General features: G+C 50.7%; 1 protein-coding gene across 4 annotated transcripts in view; it reads left to right on the forward strand.

The window, feature by feature from the left end:
- Nucleotides 1-16,764, forward strand: part of SEMA4B (semaphorin 4B) — a 46,842-nt gene that overhangs the window by 12,365 nt on the left and 17,713 nt on the right. The window lies entirely within an intron of this gene.

Raw genomic sequence — 16,764 nt, forward strand, 5'->3', positions numbered from 1 at the left:
CTGAAGGGTTCCACACACACCCCGCCCGCAGTCCCTATAAGTGACTGGATTTCTAGGATGGGGGCAGCTGTAGGTGCTGATATTCCCAAGTCCTGGGAGTGACCCCTCCTTGGAGTGAGCTGGGCGTACCGTCCGGAGTTCCTTTCCTGGGGCGCATATCTGCTTCTGTGACCTCCCTGCTGTCCAACCCTTCACTTTTCCCATATCTTTATTCCTGTTTATCTGGTTACTTCTCCCAAACCTCTTGAAGCCCTCAGAATCCCAAGCCCATGTCTACTACTAGGCAAGTCAGCACTTTCTTCTAGTTCCCCAGTTTCCTCATCTGCAAAATGGGCAGTCCGAGTCACCTGACAAGGCTACTATGGGAATTTAATGAAACTAGGTGCATTACTCCCAAGTAAAATATAGAGGTGCCCAACGGATGTAACTCCTAGACCCTTTAACTTGTTGGTTGTCACATTATATGCATTGGAGTAAAGCATGTACAAACTAGAGTTTTCAAGCTGAAATTACTAGGCTTCTTTTTTCTTACAGCATCCCCACCCCAAAAACCACCATATTTACAAAAGGAAACAATAGAATCAGCACTTAAATGAAGGCAGGGCCCTAGTAGCCCTATCTGAAATATTGCTGGAGACTGGGTTCAGGTGCTGTCTCATTCTTAGTAACCAAGTGACCTTGAAAAAGCTACTTACCTACCCTCTCTGGGCATTGATTTCCTCATCTGTAAAATAGGGATAATAACAGTACCTATCTCAAGGCTGTGAGGACTAAATCAGCTTGTGTTTGAAAAGTCCTTAGGGGGCGGCGCCTGTGGCTCAGTGAGCAGGGTGCCGCCCCATATACTGAGGGTGGCGGGTTCAGACCCAGCCCAGGCCAAACTGCAACAAAAAAAATAGCCAGGTGTTGTGGCGGGTGCCTGAAGTCCCAGCTACTCGGGAGGCTGAGGCAGGAGAATCGCCTAAGCCCAGGAGTTGGAGGTTGCTGTGAGCTATGTGATGCCATGGCACTCTACCAAGGGCAATAAAGTGAAACTCTGTCTCTACAAAAAAAAAAAAAGAAAAGTCCTTAGGACTGGACTTGGTACAGAAACTGCCCCGAAAGGTGTCAGCTGTCATTCTTACTGTACATTCAGCTCTAAGAGCTTACTCCTGCACAAGTGAGGGAGGTTTTCCCTGGCATGGAGGTGGTGCTGGGGTGTTAGTTTGACTGCAGCCCCTCAGTTGCTTCTGCTCATGAAGTGAGTATGAACAGGTATATTCAGACCCTGACTGCTGCCTTGCTGTTGCTTCTGTTGTAGCCATGACTCCCTTTGTCCTTAACTCTCACCTTTGGGAGAAGGCAAGGTGAGACAGGGATAGATGCTCCAATGGACTTCACTTATGGCCCTGGGAAAGCTGGGCTAGCCCTTGAGGCCATGTCAAAGGCAGTAGGTCTTGTGTCCAACTCTGGAACTGGATAGGACCATGCACAGGGTAACTAGACAATAGAATTGGGGAACTATGAGGAAGAACCAAGGGGATCTGCTTCCTGAGAGCAGCTAGAACACTTGGTCATTATCACCTACACAGCTCTAGGACCTGGCTCACTTCCACAAATTTGTGACCATTCCCAGGCTTCTGACACCAGACCCCTTGCTCAGATCACATGGTTCGTCTGTCAGGGTTGCCTCAGTTGGGCATGCATTTTGCACACTGTACAAACCTGTCCAGCTGAGGGACTGAGAGAACTTGAAAGGCAGTCCACACTCTGCTCTCCAAGCTGTGAATCCCAGAGGGTGGATCTCCCCGGGGGGATCCCTGGGGTAGTTCAGCAGCGCCCCAGCTACCTGAACTTAATGAGCACCTGTCCAGACTGGACTGAGTTCCCATTGCACTCCAGGGTACTCCCTTCTCTGGGCTGCTCCCCAGCCCTGATAGCGCCTCACCTCCCCACTTATCAGCCTGCAGGCCCTAGGGCTGGCTGGGAGCCCTGAGGGGAATGCCCTGATGACTGTACAAACTCACCCCTGAGTATGGCTTGAGGCGGTTTCCTGCCTCATCCCCAGGGGCTCATTAGATGTTCCTGGCACATGCCCATCCTTGGCAGGCCTGTGGAAACTAGGGACACTGGGCCTGGGACCATAGTGTTCTCACAGACCTTCCAGGGACAGGCATGGTACTGGAGGCCACTTCTCCCTTTCCTGCCACCCACTCTCCTCTACTAAACCCACTGGAGTGCTCCGGCTCATGGATGCCCAGGGACAGTGGGCTGTGTCTGTGATTTAAAACAAAATCTCTTGCAGTGAAGCATCAGTTTGCTCTGCACCAGAACCCTCATTACTGTGGTGAGCAACACATTCCAGGGCTCTCAGGATTGGGCGCTCACTAGTGGTCCACCCAGTGGTCAGAGTGAGAGGAGTATTGGGGGACAGTCACTGGTGGAGTCTAGGGTCAGCCATTCTCAGTGAAAGGAATACTCCAAAGAAACATGTGGAATGTGGGCTCTTTTGCACAGAATCTGCCACGCACAGCTCCAGGAGCAGGAGAGGTGCTGAGTGGACAACAGCCCCTAATCTAAGAGCTGCAGGCCCAGTGTCTTTCAGCTTGGCCATGCAAAAAGAAATAAAACAAGCTGCTCCCATGGCTCACCAAAGTCTTACAGAGTTCTCTTATTTGGACAATTAAAGGGAGCTTTAATTTCCTCCTGTCCAGAAGCACCTGGCTAGAAAGCACTGGACAGTGTTTCGGAAGCAGATTGGACATCAATCTGTGGGTCTGCAAGTGGCAGTCAACCCCACTGGAGCAGAGAACTGGGCACTGGGTACAGATCAGCTGCCTGTATGCTGACCTTGGAGCAGGCACCAGGGTCAATGCTGCCCTGAGAAGCCCACGATGCTGGCTACTTGATGAGTGCTCTCCTGGCTGGTTACTGGCCTCTCTGGCTGACATGGCTTCTTCTCAACATAGGTGTGTCTCCAGCTCTGTCCTGTGGGCTGGCATTGGCATGGCTCTTCAGGGCTGAGTGGAGGGAGGGCTGACTGTGGGTGCTAAGGGCCTGGCCTGGCAAACTAGCCTCCCACTCTTACCAACTGCACAACCTGGGACAAGCTCCCAGGATTCTCCAAGCATGTTTTCTTCACATTAGCAGAGTACGAATAACAGCAGAACCCATCTCACAGGGTTCCGAGAGGATTTACATGAAATAATTTATGTAAAGTGGTTGGCACAGTGCCTGGCATGTGCTGGGTCCTCAGCAAAAGGTAGCAGCTTCTGCTATGCTAGAAGTTCCCCACCAGCCTTGCATGGTGAGGTTATTTGTGTCAGTTTGGTATATACTGCCTAAGTGCTGAGTATTCAGGCCTTTTGCTGGGTGCCAAGACCACTGGGGCCAAGCCCCTGCCAGACCAGGGCTCCCCATCTATAAGGAATGGGACAGTGCAGACCCCACCACTGCCTCACAGTAGGAGACCAGGTGAGGCCTTGTGGTTGATTGGAGCTTGTTCCCAGGGGTCTTGCTTAACTTAGCCCAGTTTTCAAATGTTCCTGGTTCAGCCCTTTTAAAGTCCTCCTTTGTTGGCTCGCTGCCTATGGCTCAGGCGGCTAACGCGCCAGCCACATACACCTGAGCTGGCAGGTTCGAATCTAGCCCAGCCCACCCAAACAACAATGACGGCTGCAACCAAAAAATAGCCGGGCATTATGGCGGGCACCTGTAATCCCAGCTACTTGGGAGGCGGAGGCAGGAGAATCGCTTCAGCCCAGGAGTTAGAGGTTGCTATGAGCTGTGATGCCACAGCACTCTACCCAGGGGGACAGCTTGAGGCTCTGTCTCTAAATAAATAAATAAAATAAAGTCTTCCTTTGCCCCAAGAACCTCCTGTGCTTGGGGCTGGATCACAACTTTCGCTCTCTTCCCCTCTCCTTCCCTGCCCCTCACTGGTTCTGCTCTGCCCTCTATATAACCCACATTCAGCTGGTGTTGAAATGCCTACTTACCAGCCCAGGAAAGCTCCAAGCTTGCACAAAACTTTGGGGGCACATCTAGATACAGCAGCACATTCATCTTCCAGGAAAGAGGCAGGATGGCATGGGTCTGAAGAAAAGCTTGGACTTGGTCATGACATTAATCACTCCTTCCTTTACCCCCTTCTTAGGGTCTGTCCTCCCACTCCCCAGTCAGTACTCAGGCTGGTGTTAAGAATCTAGGGGTCTCAGACAAGTTCCTCCCTAAGGCCAGGCAGGAGAGGAACAATAAAACTCAAGGCCCCCATAGCCCAGGCCTGCCCCTGCTAGGTTGGCTTTCTGGACAGTTTCTTTGGACTACATCCTATAGCTGCATTTCCCCTGCTAGCCCTCCCTGTCCTGAGAGTGTGTTCCCATGTCCAGGGGAGAGAACAGCTTGCACAGAGGTCGCCATCCTTGGACAGATACCTGAGGTCCCATAGGGGTTCCTCTCTGCCTCTTGCCATTCCTAAGGTCACAAGCCTTTCCTCTTCTAGTCCTGCAGAGTGTCCTCAGTCATCTTTAGCCATGGCTTATTGACAGTCTCTGCCACAAGGCAGGAGCTAACCCTCTGGCACAGCTGGTGTTCCAGTGTACAGTGCCTAGGAGGAGGAGATATGTGTGGAGCTACCATGGGCACCACCTTTCAGTTGTTTTACTGTACAGATAGCACAAGTGAGGGGCATGGGTTCTGTTTCCAAAGCCTGTGATCTCACTTCTTGGGGGAACTTTCTGTTCTGCACTTGTGCTAGCCCATCCCTTAGCCCATTTTGTAGCCTATGGGGCTTCCAAGAGGTGGGGGTGAGGTAAGGGGCTTCCAGTGGGAAGAGTGGGTAGGAGACAGCCCTCAGTGCCCATCCTCCTAAACAGGGCCCTACTCTCTGACTGGCTTTCTCTTTCTTGGTCTCTTCTGGCCGATTGACTGGGAGTGGTTCTAGGGTATGAGGGGTGAAGACTACTTGTGGGCACATACCATGTGCCTGGCACTGTACTTGGATGTGAGATGTGTTTTGTCATACAGCCGAGGAAACTGAGGTTCAGAGATGCTAACTTGTGTTGTCAGGGTCATGCAGCTAGAGAGATTTGGGACCAAGCCTTGAATCAGTTCTCTGATTAGATAACCATGCTTTGTCCACAAGAACAGCTACCTCCTACTTCACCAGCTCAGCCTTTAAGTAGTTAGAGCGTATATATTTTCATCTGGTAAAAAAATCTATTGAAGTCAGACCCTGCACAGGGCAAGGGGTCTAGCTGAGGACCCTACAGTGCACAGGGGACTAGAGGCAAATGGGGCAGTAGGCCAGAGCCAGCCGGGAGATAGATTCTGTTTGACCTTCAAATGCCTTAGAATTTTTTTAAAATTAATTGCTGATATTTAAAACTTAGGATATTTTTACCCCAAAATTCAGGTTTTGGCTTTTCTGAAAATCTGAAAAGACCAAGCCCCCATTTCACAGGGTAGCAGGGCAGAAGGAGCTAAGCATCTCCCTCCAGGGTTCTTACCTCCAGGTATTGCAGCCTACCCACCCCCTTGCTTCCCTTTTCTGTCGGCCTGGGCTTCTCAGCAGCCAGTTGCTGGGCACCCACCAGGGAAACTTCTTGCATGGGAGAAAGGTTTATAGGATGGGGAGTGGAAGGATGGGCAGGGTTGAGACTGAGGTTAGTACTTCCTCATCTGTGCAGAGCTTGGTCTTCCTAGCAATCCTACAGGGCCTCCCTCTCAGAGAGGGCAGGTGAGTTGTCTAGAGTTGCCCAGCAGGTCAGTGATAAAGTCAAGGTTCACATCCAGGTCTTGTGACTCCATATTTGGTGTCCTCTCTCCCTATGGCACTTTAAGCTGTCATGCTTCTCTGTCGACCCTGGGACTCCATGATTAGTGTCAGAGCTCTGAGGAGGGCAGAGTGAAAGCAATGATTCTCAGACATCTGTGAGTGTGAGGCTTCAGGACCTCCATGTTACTCCCTTTGAACACTCCCTTTGAGCACTCTGAATTGGGGGATGCTGTCATTCAGTCATTCGGTCAACATATATGTGTGGAGCACCTGCTTGATGCAGGTGTCCCTTGCATGGTGGAAGGGATGGGCACAGAAGCCCATCATGAGCATCGTCGGGGTGCAGGTGCACTGTGAGAGGTATGCCTGGGAAGGCCTCTGCCCAGTCGGGCATTCAGGAAGGCCTCCCGGAGGAGGTGAAACCTAGCTAAACTAGCTGAATCTCAGAGGATGAGAGTAAATCAAAAGGGAGGGCCTTCCTTCCAGGCAGAAGGAACTGCCTGAGCAAAGACCAGAGAAGAGAAATGCAAAATGGCGTTGCAATTTTGCATCACTCAGTTGAAACGGGAAGATGGTAGGGGCTGGCAAGTTAGGAGTGTAGACTATGGGGCATTGTTGCATGTTTTATGTGTCATGTATAAAACCAGGACAGTGGCAGTTCCTAGAGAGCTCTCCAGCTGCAGCAGAGAGCCTATGGGAGGCAGCTGCAATGGCCTGGGTGAGAGAGGAGAGTAAGCAGGTTCAGAGATAGGAGGGGAAGTGGACAGGCTTTGGTTACAGATCTGATGTCTGCACGTGGAGGAGGAGGAGGGGAGTGACAACCTGGTGAGTAGTGGCACACAGACACAGGGTCCCGAGCCAGGGAGTGGGACTAGAAGGGGCATGGCAGAGGTTGGAGTTACCCACAGAGGGTGTGCATCGCGGAGTTTGGCATGAAGGAGAGCTGTACCGGGTTCACCAGCATGCACTTCGTTGAAGTGATGGGTACGGGCATATGATTCTGGGGCTTGCACAGAGTAAGAAGAGCAGGGCCAAGAGCAGATTCAGACAGCAGGAACATTCCGGCACAAAGCTAGAGATGTAGAGGGTGTCTGCTGGTGACACAGACTTGAGCCTGGTAGCCCAGGTTCGTACCTCAGTTCCACACTCCAGGGTGACACTCACTTGACATGGAGGTAAGAAGCACTGTCTAATGAAGCCCATGAAGACTGAGAACAGACTTAGTCCATTGAAAAGCTTAGTAAGTGTTGGCTTGGCACCTATGGCTCAAGCAGCTAAGGTGCCAGCTACATACACCTAAGCTGACGGGTTCGAACCAGCCCAGGGCCCACCAAACAACAATGATAGCTGCAACCAAAAAAATAGCCGAACGTTGTGGCGGGTACCTGTAGTCCCAGCTACTTGGAAGGCGGAGGCAGGAGATTCGCTTAAGCCCAGGAGTTGGAGGTTGTGTGAGCTGTGATGCCATGGCACTCTACCCAGGGCAACAGCTTGAGGCTCTCTGTCTCAAAAAAAAAAAAAAAAAAAGAAAAGCTTAGTAAGTGCTAAATTATGTTAGCTCCCTGGGGGTGCAGGCCCAGCAGTGTGTGAGGGAGATGAGACGTCATCCTTGAGACTTAGGGGCACAGACACCTAGAGGACAGGGGCTCATCATGGCAGTGTGATCTGCATGGGGGGTTTGGCAGTGAGTCGATCCTGGGCCCTTGGCAGAACTGACCTTGCTGAACATGGGGTTGCTTGAGGCCTAATTCTGTCAAGGAAAAGGTTGGGGGAGGTATGGAGATGGCACAGCACTGTTCTCTTCAGGAGTTTGTATAAGGGGGGTGAGGATCAAAGTTTCTAGAATGGACATTAAAGAAAAACTGTCTGAGAGGAGGCATTGGTGACACAGGATTTGGTCTCTTGAGGCTGGGGCTGGGAGTTGAGGTGGTTAATGGGTGAGGGTGGGAAGGTGGCAAGGGCAGCGTCTTGGTGAGGGGGCAGCCAGGGAAGAACAGCCCTTGGGCAGAGAGGTGGAGGATCTGGCTGTGGTCCTGGGTGTGTTGTGGAGATGAGGGTGGCCCCCGAGGCGGTGGCAGCAGCCTGTGCAACTGGGGCACCGGTCCCAGTTGGGGCTGGGCTGGCCCTGCCAGCTGAGGGCCTCCCAGCAATCCTGGCAGGGGCCGTAGCAGTGGCCATCTGGAAGATACTCACCCAGGAACATGAATGCTTTGACAAGGCTGGGTACCCTTGGCCTTTTTTTTTTATTCCTTGGTTGCCTCGGCCTGTGGTGGGGGGGACCTTTGACACTCATGACCCTCCCCTGGTTGGGGACTTTGCCCTGGCACTGGCCAGGTGACGGCAACATTTGGCCCAGTCCTCCCCACTGCTTCCTGCCCAGCCCTGGGCACTGTGGAGGGAGGAAGTGTGTCTAAGTCAGCTAACTGTGCCTTGTCAGTACTCCTGCCTGTGCAGGTGGGTCCAAGGTTCTGGTGATGTCATGTGACGTCCTGGGGAGAGGTGCTCCAAAAGGGCCTGTCTGGAGGTGCCAGGCACCTATCCTACCCAGACCCCTCTCTGGTGGGCAGCAGGAGAGTTGGCAGTCTCCCCCCTTAGAGGCCCCTTCCTTCTCTGACTCTGTAGGGAAGCTGGTGCTTGCTGGCGTAGCCCTGCTGGGGCCTGTGGAGGACAGGATGTGACAGCCAGGTCAGCTAGCTGCAGGGCTGGAGCTGAGGTAGAAAGGCGGGGTGGGGCTCTGAGTCACAGTGCTGCCCCAGCTTGCTGGCTGGCCCCGGGTAGGGACTGCCCAGGGTGGGGATGGTGCTGAACCCTATTCCTGTCTCCCATCTCACCCCAGAGAGCTCCAAGCTTCCGGTTGAGTCACAGGGAAAGAGGAAGCCCCTAGTGAGGCTGGGGGCTGAGCTGGTCCCACATCATTTCCTGCCCATTGCCCATACCCTGGAGCAGAAAGGGGGGCTGTGCAGATGTCTCTGCCTTCCTAAGCCAACATGTCTTTTTTTTTTTTGTAGAGACAGAGTGTCACTTTATGGCCCTCGGTAGAGTGCCGTGGCCTCACACAGCTCACAGCAACCTCCAACTCCTGGGCTTAAGTGATTCTCTTGCCTCAGCCTCCCGAGTAGCTGGGACTACAGGCGCCCGCCACAACGCCTGGCTATTTTTTGGTTGCAGTTTCGTCGGGGCCGGGCTTGAACCCGCCACCCTCGGTATATGGGGCCGGCGCCTTACTGACTGAGCCACAGGTGCTGCCCGCCAACATGTCTTTCAAGGAGGCTTGACGTTGGGAGCCCCAGGCCTGTTACCAGCCTGCCTTCTTGGAGGGCGGTCTGCCTGGTGGGAAGCACTGGCTCTGGAGAAGCTACCGGTGGTTAGAGAGGCTTCGTCCTAACTGGGGACACAACCATAGCTGTGGGCTGGCCCCACTGTCTTCATGCTGGACTTATCCAATGGGTAGATGGGTTTGGAGGGTGACCAGACGGCCTAGGAGACTGAGCAAGGCTTCTCTTTGGCACAACAGAGAGCATGGTAAAAGGTGGGGCTGACCCTCAGAGGGTTTCTGCCAACTAGCAGAAACACCCCTCCGAGTCATCTTGGCACAGAGTGCACCAGAAGTGGGCACGCAAGCATGGACAGGCCCTGCAATGTGGCTCACACAGACACACACGCATGCAGGCAGGCTCAGGCAGGATCCTGCACTCCGCCTTTGCAGTTACTCTGTCATTCTGGAGGTGACCCCAGGCACCCGGCCCCTTAGATAGCAACATAGAGGATGGACTAGCTCACACCCACTGCAGTGTCTACAAGACACACATCCCTATTTCTGAGCCTGTGCTGTCTTGGCCACAAGACCCTTGTGTGACCAGGTGCAGGCCTGGTTGGGACCACCTGGGCTGGGTTCAGCCAACTGTGAAAGTGAGGGGGGCCCATTCCGCACAAGTGTCCCTGCCCCTCTGGCAGCTCTGGATTTTCCTGCAGGCCTTTTGTATTTTGTTTTGAGCCACTTGAGTGTTGACTGTGTGCCAGACACCAGGCCACTGAGGCAATATGTGCAGAGTTGTTTTGAAGAAAGCTTCCAGTAAATGTGGGTTGTTATCTATATTATTATTTACATACATAATCTCATTTCTTCTCATAACAACACCGTGAGGCACGGTGCTATTATTCTTCCCATTCTACAGATAAGAAAGCAAGGCTTTAAGAGACTTGTCCAAGTGGCAGTTAGCTAACTAAGTGGCAGGGGTTAGATGTGAGCCCAGGTCTCTGACCCCAGTCTGCACTCTTTTTTTTTTTTTTTTGAGACCAGAGTCTTACTATGTTGCCCTTGGTAGAGTGCCATGGTGTCACAGCTCACAGCAACCTCCAACTCTCGGGCTTAACGATTCTCTTGCCTCAGTCTCCCAAGTAGCTGGGACTAGAGGTGCCTGCCACAACACCCGGCTATTTTGTTGTTGTAGTTGTCATTGTTGTTTTGGCAGGCCGGGCTGGTTTCGAACCCTCTAGCCCAGGTGTATATGGCTGGCGCCCTAGCCATTGAGCTACAGGTGCTGAGTCCCAGTCTACACTCTTAATTTCTGCCTCCTGACACTCCCAGTGGTGAAGCCAGCCTCACTGAGCAGCAGTGAGGTCCACCAGGGCAGGAGGATAATGGGACCAAGGCCGTGAGCATTCCATGGCTTTGAGTCTGTGGCTCAGGGTGGAGGGATGAGGACAGGTGTTGGAGAATCCCCAGAATGGGAATGCCTGGGGTGAGGGGCCCCTCGCCTGCTTTCCAAGGCACATTCCTCTTTCTGTCCCTTTGCCATTTCAGTTATTGTATTCCCCACACAGCTGGTGGAGATTTGGTGTTTTAGAGCACCTGGCTTATTTGGAGGGCTGGGCTGAACCATGCTTCCCCTTCTCTGTAACCGTTGGCAGGTTTCTACCTGTTTTCTGAATTCTAAGTAGGGTTGAGTTGCTATTTGGGACCCAGGCTTATTTCTGAGTCTGAGGCTACCTGCTGCCCAGACCTCGCAGTGCCTGCCCAGGCAGACCCTCTCTTCCGCAGGCAGGTCTGCTCTGTCAAATTTGAAGTAGCACTGGCTCTCAGAAAACTTTGTGGAGGTTGCAAAAATAAGGAACAACCACAGTAGCTCTTTTCCCTGGTCTTATGGGCTTCTCATGGACTTCCTGCGAGTTTTGTTTTTTTGGATTTTTTTTTTTTTTTTGTAGAGACAGAGTCTCACTTTACTGCCCTCGGTAGAGTGCTGTGGCACCACACGGCTCACAGCAACCTCCAGCTCTTGAGCTTATGTGATTCTCTTGCCTCAGCCTCCTGAGCAGCTGGGATTACAGGCGCCTGCCACAACGCCCGGCTATTTTTTTGTTGTTGCAGTTTGACCGGGGCTGGGTTTGAACTCACCACCCTCGGCATATGGGGCCGGCACCCTACTCACTGAGCCACAGGCGCCGCCCCGGGTTTTGTTTTTTTATTACCTTGTATGAGGAAATCACTGCTCCATGAGCTGACATCTGCACTGCCTTACAGAAGGACCTACTTGGTGCTTTTCAAAAGTGCAGTCCTTGGGCTGCCTAATTCATAATGAAAGGCAGTGGGTACGTCTGCACATCCTCAGGCCTATCCCAGACCAGCGCCAACAGCTCTGGAGCGAAGCCTGCGGGCAATTGCGCCCACCCTGTTCTTTGCAGCCTATGAGCTGGCCCCTGCCCCGCTCCTGTTTTTGCTTATCTGTAGAATGGGGCTCTGCATAAGTTGCTTAAACTCTCTGAGCTATCATTTCCTCATTTGTGCATGGGGGACAACAGTGTACCTGCTTCCGTGTTGTGGGCAGGTAGCATTGGAGTGGGCTGTGCCTAGCAGGGTGGACTGAAGGGTGCCAAAGAGAAGGGTCACCTTAGGGTGGTGGTTCTTCCCTAGAGCAGGGCACAGGAGTGTCAGGCTGCTTGTTCCAAGCAGCTCATCGGTCTGTGGCATGAAGTACAAGTAATGTAACAGCCCTCTGTGTGCTGGAAAATTTTCTGATTTGGGGAAGGAACCATTAGAATTGGGAAGTTTGCATGGGCACACAGCAGGCTGCCAGGAATGGAGGCAGAGGCCAGGGATAGCGGTTCTGGGCTGAGAGGAACAGAGGCTCCAACTGGTTTAAGGACAAGTTATCTTTAGATGGCAGCACGGCAGAGTTTGGGGTTTGGACTGTGGGTAGAACTTTTCTCTGTGAATGTGCAGCCCACTCTAATAGGCTTTAGAGTGTGACAAGACTCCCAGCTGCAGAACCAAACACTCTCTGTGTAAGTTCCCGTGCTTGCCCCTTTGCATCACCATCTCCTGTCGTGACCTCTAAGGCCCTGGTCTTGGTTGCAGGAAGGAACCAGGTATGATGTGGATTAGAAGTACAAGCTCATAGGAGGTGGACTAACCTTGAATGCAGGGTAGCCACGAGCAACCTCCGCAGTAGCCTTTTATCGAGATGGTACATGGCAGGTGAGGGGAGTACTAGACAATCACTGTGTGCTTAAGGATTGCTACGGGCTTGGCTCTTTCTCTGCACTAAACACCTGTGGATGAGCTGCCCAAGGGTCCACCCCCAACCCGCAAATCATCTTGCTCAGAGGTCGTTTGACTCTCGGTGTCCTCTACATTTCCCCCCTCTAGTGTATTCAAAGACATTTCTGGACAGGCAAGGGAGAAAATTTGTTGTTGTGTTTTTTTTTTTTTTTTTTTGTAGAGACAGTCTCACTTTATGGCCCTCGGTAGAGTGCCGTGGCATCACACAGCTCACAGCAACCTCCAACTCCTGGGCTTAAGCGATTCTCTTGCCTCTGCCTCCCGAGTAGCTGGGACTACAGGCGCCTGCCACAACGCCCGGCTATTTTTTTTGTTGCAGTTCAGCTGGGGCCGGGCTTGAACCTGCCACCCTCTGTATATGGGGCCGGCACCTTACCAACTGAGCCACAGGCGCCGTCCAGAAAATTTGTTGTTGATTATTTCAGCCATTCTCCTCACCGAGGAGCTCTCCTTCCTGCTAAGCCAAAAAAAAAAGGGGGGGGCATATAAGTATAACAAAATTACACTAATGGAACTAATCCGGGTATACAGGAAATTATTTTAGCCAAACTAGGCATAGGGGAAACGTCCCCTTTGTGCTAATCACTACCCAACTACATGCTACTGGCTGACCCATAGGGCGCATGATGCTTCCATGGGAAGTATTAACCACCACCCGAAGTTATGTTAGGTGGGAAAAGGGCTGTGCCAAACTGAGACTCTTTCCAAAGAGCAATATAACTTTAAGATCAGGTCCCCAACTGAAACTGATATAAATCCAACAAGTGAAATTCTCTTACCTTAGCCGATACCAGTATAACTGTTACCCTGAAGCCTGCTGTTCGTAACTTCCTAAGGTTAAGAGCAGGGGTCCTCAAACTGCGGCCCACGGACCACATGAGGCAGTGTGATTGTATTTGTTCCCGTTTTGTTTTTTTACTTCAAAATCAGATATGTGCAGTGTGCATAGGAATTTGTTCATAGTTTTTGTTTTTTTTTAAACTATAGTCTGGCCCTCCAACAGTCTGAGGGACAGTGAATTGGCCCCCTGTTTAAAAAGTTTGAGGATGCCTGGTTTAGAGGATGCATACTGAGCTTACCTGGGGCTTGTTACTCAGCCCAAAATAATGAAATCCTGTATTATTATTCCCTCTCTGTATAGAAGCTCTTAACTGCCACGTAAGGAAACAGGACGCTGACCGCTCTTAACTGCTTCCTGCTAATGATGGACAGTGATATGGGAGAGGCAGTTAGAGGTCCCACAGAGGAGGTTGATCCAGGGTTTCTCTATTATGAAATTACCCAGGCTCCAAAAACCAGGGTCCTGTAAATAATAATAGAAAATTTAGTGGAAACAGGTTTTTTTTGTTTTTTTGTTTTTGGTTGGGTTCAGGTTTGAACCCGCCACCTCTGGTATATGGGGCCAGCGCCCTACTCCTTGAGCCACAGGTGCCACCCTAGAAACAGATTTGTTAAAGCGCTAACAAGGTTTCCTGCTTTCGTCAAGGCTTAATCCAGTGGGCCAGTAACCACTGCTTCTCTTGATGTTCTGTAATAATATGAGCAAAACCTTGACCCCAATGCAGTATATAACCAGGCTTCCACTCAGACATGTCAGGTTTGTTATAAAAAAATAGGTTGTTTTATTGGAGAGGATGGTGAAAGAATGAGAGATGTCTGCAGCTGTCTTCCCGTCAGAAAATTGTGAAAAGAGCTCTAGTGAGCACGTACTTAGGAGTATTATTCAAGGGGAGGATATCCTCTCCCCCTCTCTGTTTATCTAGAGTATCTTTTAATGTTTTATGATGTTGCTTAATAATGGCTTGTCCTTGAGAATTGTAAGGAATACCATGAGATAATTGAATATTCCAAAAAGATAGAAAGGTATTTAATTTGTAAGTAATATGACCTAATAGCTTGTGAAAGTCACTTAAAGTAGACAAGGAGGCAGCCGGGCGTTGTGGCGGGCGCCTGTAGTCCCAGCTACTCGGGAGGCTGAGGCAAGAGAATTGCTTAAGCCCAGGAGTTGGAGGTTGCTGTGAGCTGTGTGAGGCCACGGCACTCTACCGAGGGCCATAAAGTGAGACTGTGTCTCTACAAAAAAAAAAAAAGTAGACAAGGAGGGGCGATGCCTGTGGCTCAGTGGGTAGGGCACCGGCCCCATATACTGATGGTGGTGGGTTCAAACCCGGCCTGGCCAAACTACAACAAAAAGATAGCCGGGTGTTGTGGCGGGCGCCTGTAGTCCCAACTACTCAGGAGGCTGAGGCAAGAGAATCGCCTAAGCCCGGGAATTAAAGGTTGCTGTGAGCTGTGTGATACCACGGCACTCTAACAAGGGTGATAAAGTGAGAATCTGTCTCTACTTAAAAAAAAAAAGGAGGGGGGGCGCCTGTGGCTCAGTCGGTAAGGCGCCCGCCCCATATACCGAGGGTGGCGGGTTCAAACCCAGCCCCGGCCAAACTGCAACCAAAAAAATAGCCTGGCGTTGTGGCGGGCGCCTGTAGTCTCAGCTACTCGGGAGGTTGAGGCAAGAGAATCACTTAAGCCCAGGAGTTGGAGGTTGCTATGAGCTGTGTGAGGCCACGGCACTCTACCGAGGGCCATAAAGTGAGACTCTGTCTCTACAAAAAAAAAGGGGGGGGTGGCACCTGTGACTCAGTGAGTAGGGTGCCGGCCCCATATACCGAGGGTGGCCGGTTCAAACCCAGCCCTGGCCGAACTGCAACAAAAAAAATAGCTGGGCGTTGTGGCGGGCGCCTGTAGTCCCAGCTGCTCGGGAGGCTGAGGCAGGAGAATCGCGGAAGCCCAAGAGCTGGAAGTTGCTGTGAGTCCTGTGACATCATGGCACTCTACCAAGGGCAGTAAAGTGAGACTCTGTCTCTACAAAAAAAAAAGTAGACAAGGAATCCAATCTGAGTTGAATATGTTGTGGAAGAATTTGAGTTTGAGTCAATTTGTATCCTAAATAATTCCAAGGAGCTGTAGTTTGCACCTTTTCTGAAGCAACTTGAAGACCCTAAGACTTTAATGTACCTACAGCTTGTTCAAACATGGCTTGTAAAACCGTCAAACTCTGGTGTGCTAATAAGATATCATCCATATAGTGAATAATGTAGGCTGTAGAGTATCTCTTTCTAAGAATTTGTAACGATTGATCAACAAACTGTTGACACAGTATAGGACTATTTAACATACCTTGTGGCAGAACCTTCCGCTGGTAATGCTTGCAGGGCTTCTGATTATAGACAGGAACAGAAAAGGCAAAATGTGGTCCATCTTCAGGATGCAGGTATATGGTAAAAAAACACAATCCTTTAAGTCAGTGACATACAAATACCAAACTGGCAGGAATCATTGAGGGTAAAGAACCTAATTGCAAGGGTCCCACGGATATAATAGTTTCATTAACGTTGTGAAGGTTAGTGAACATTCTCCAATTGCCTGATTTCTTTCTTATCACAAAAATAGGAGAATTCCAAGGGCTGGTAGAGGGCTCAATGTGCCCTTACTCCAATTGTTCCTATACTCTTAATTTTAAAGCATCCAGTTGTTCCATAGTTAACGGCCACTGCTCCACCCACACTGGATTACTACTTTTCCAGGATAACCTGAGAGCGTATTTCAGGGCATAGGCCTTTATGCTAAATTTGACACTTGCAAGGAATTAACATGGGAAGATGGTATGGTTATCACAGTGTTCCATTGCTGGAGCAAATCACAACCCCATAGATTAATAGAAATATCAGCAATATATAGTCGAATTTGACTATATTGGTCAAATATCTGGTCCCAAGCAGGTCAAAAGCAAAATATTTTGATAGCCGGGCCTTGTGGCAGGCGCCTGTAGTCCCAGCTACTCGGGAGGCTGAGGCAAGAGAATCGCTTAAGCCCAGGAGTTGGAGGTTGCTGTGAGCTGTGGGAGGCCACAGCACTCTACCGAGGGCCATAAAGTGAGACTCTGTCTCTACAAAAGAAAAAAAAAAAAAAGGCAAAATACTTTGAAAGATTGAATCTAGAGTTCCGATGCCGACAGAGGTAGTATCAACAATTTGTTTCGGCCCTTCCCTGGGCCTCTGATTTAGAGCCATAACCGAAACATCGGTGCTCATGTCTTAACAGGCCAGTAAAGGTTTTATTCTTCAGAGTAAGAGTCACTACTCTTATCGACAGATGTTTGCCAGAAAATATGGCTTGTGTTACCGAGCTCACTGGTACCTTTTTTCCCAGTACCTTGTATCTTAATGCGCGGCCGGAGTAGCAATTGAGCAATCTTTAGCCTGGCCAAAATTTGAGATTTGAGTTGGTTGGTTTACCAAGATCATGATCTGTATTTCCCCCAAGTAATTACTATCAATAACACCTGTGTGGACAAACGTTCCCTGAGATGCTAATTTACTTTTCCTGAGCTATAATCCAACAGTACCTGGGGGAAGAGGGCCACACACTCCTGTTTTCAATTCTTTTGCTC

This window comes from Nycticebus coucang, chromosome 2 (genome assembly GCF_027406575.1).
Source record: "Nycticebus coucang isolate mNycCou1 chromosome 2, mNycCou1.pri, whole genome shotgun sequence".
In the NCBI taxonomy this organism is placed as follows: domain Eukaryota; kingdom Metazoa; phylum Chordata; class Mammalia; order Primates; family Lorisidae; genus Nycticebus; species Nycticebus coucang.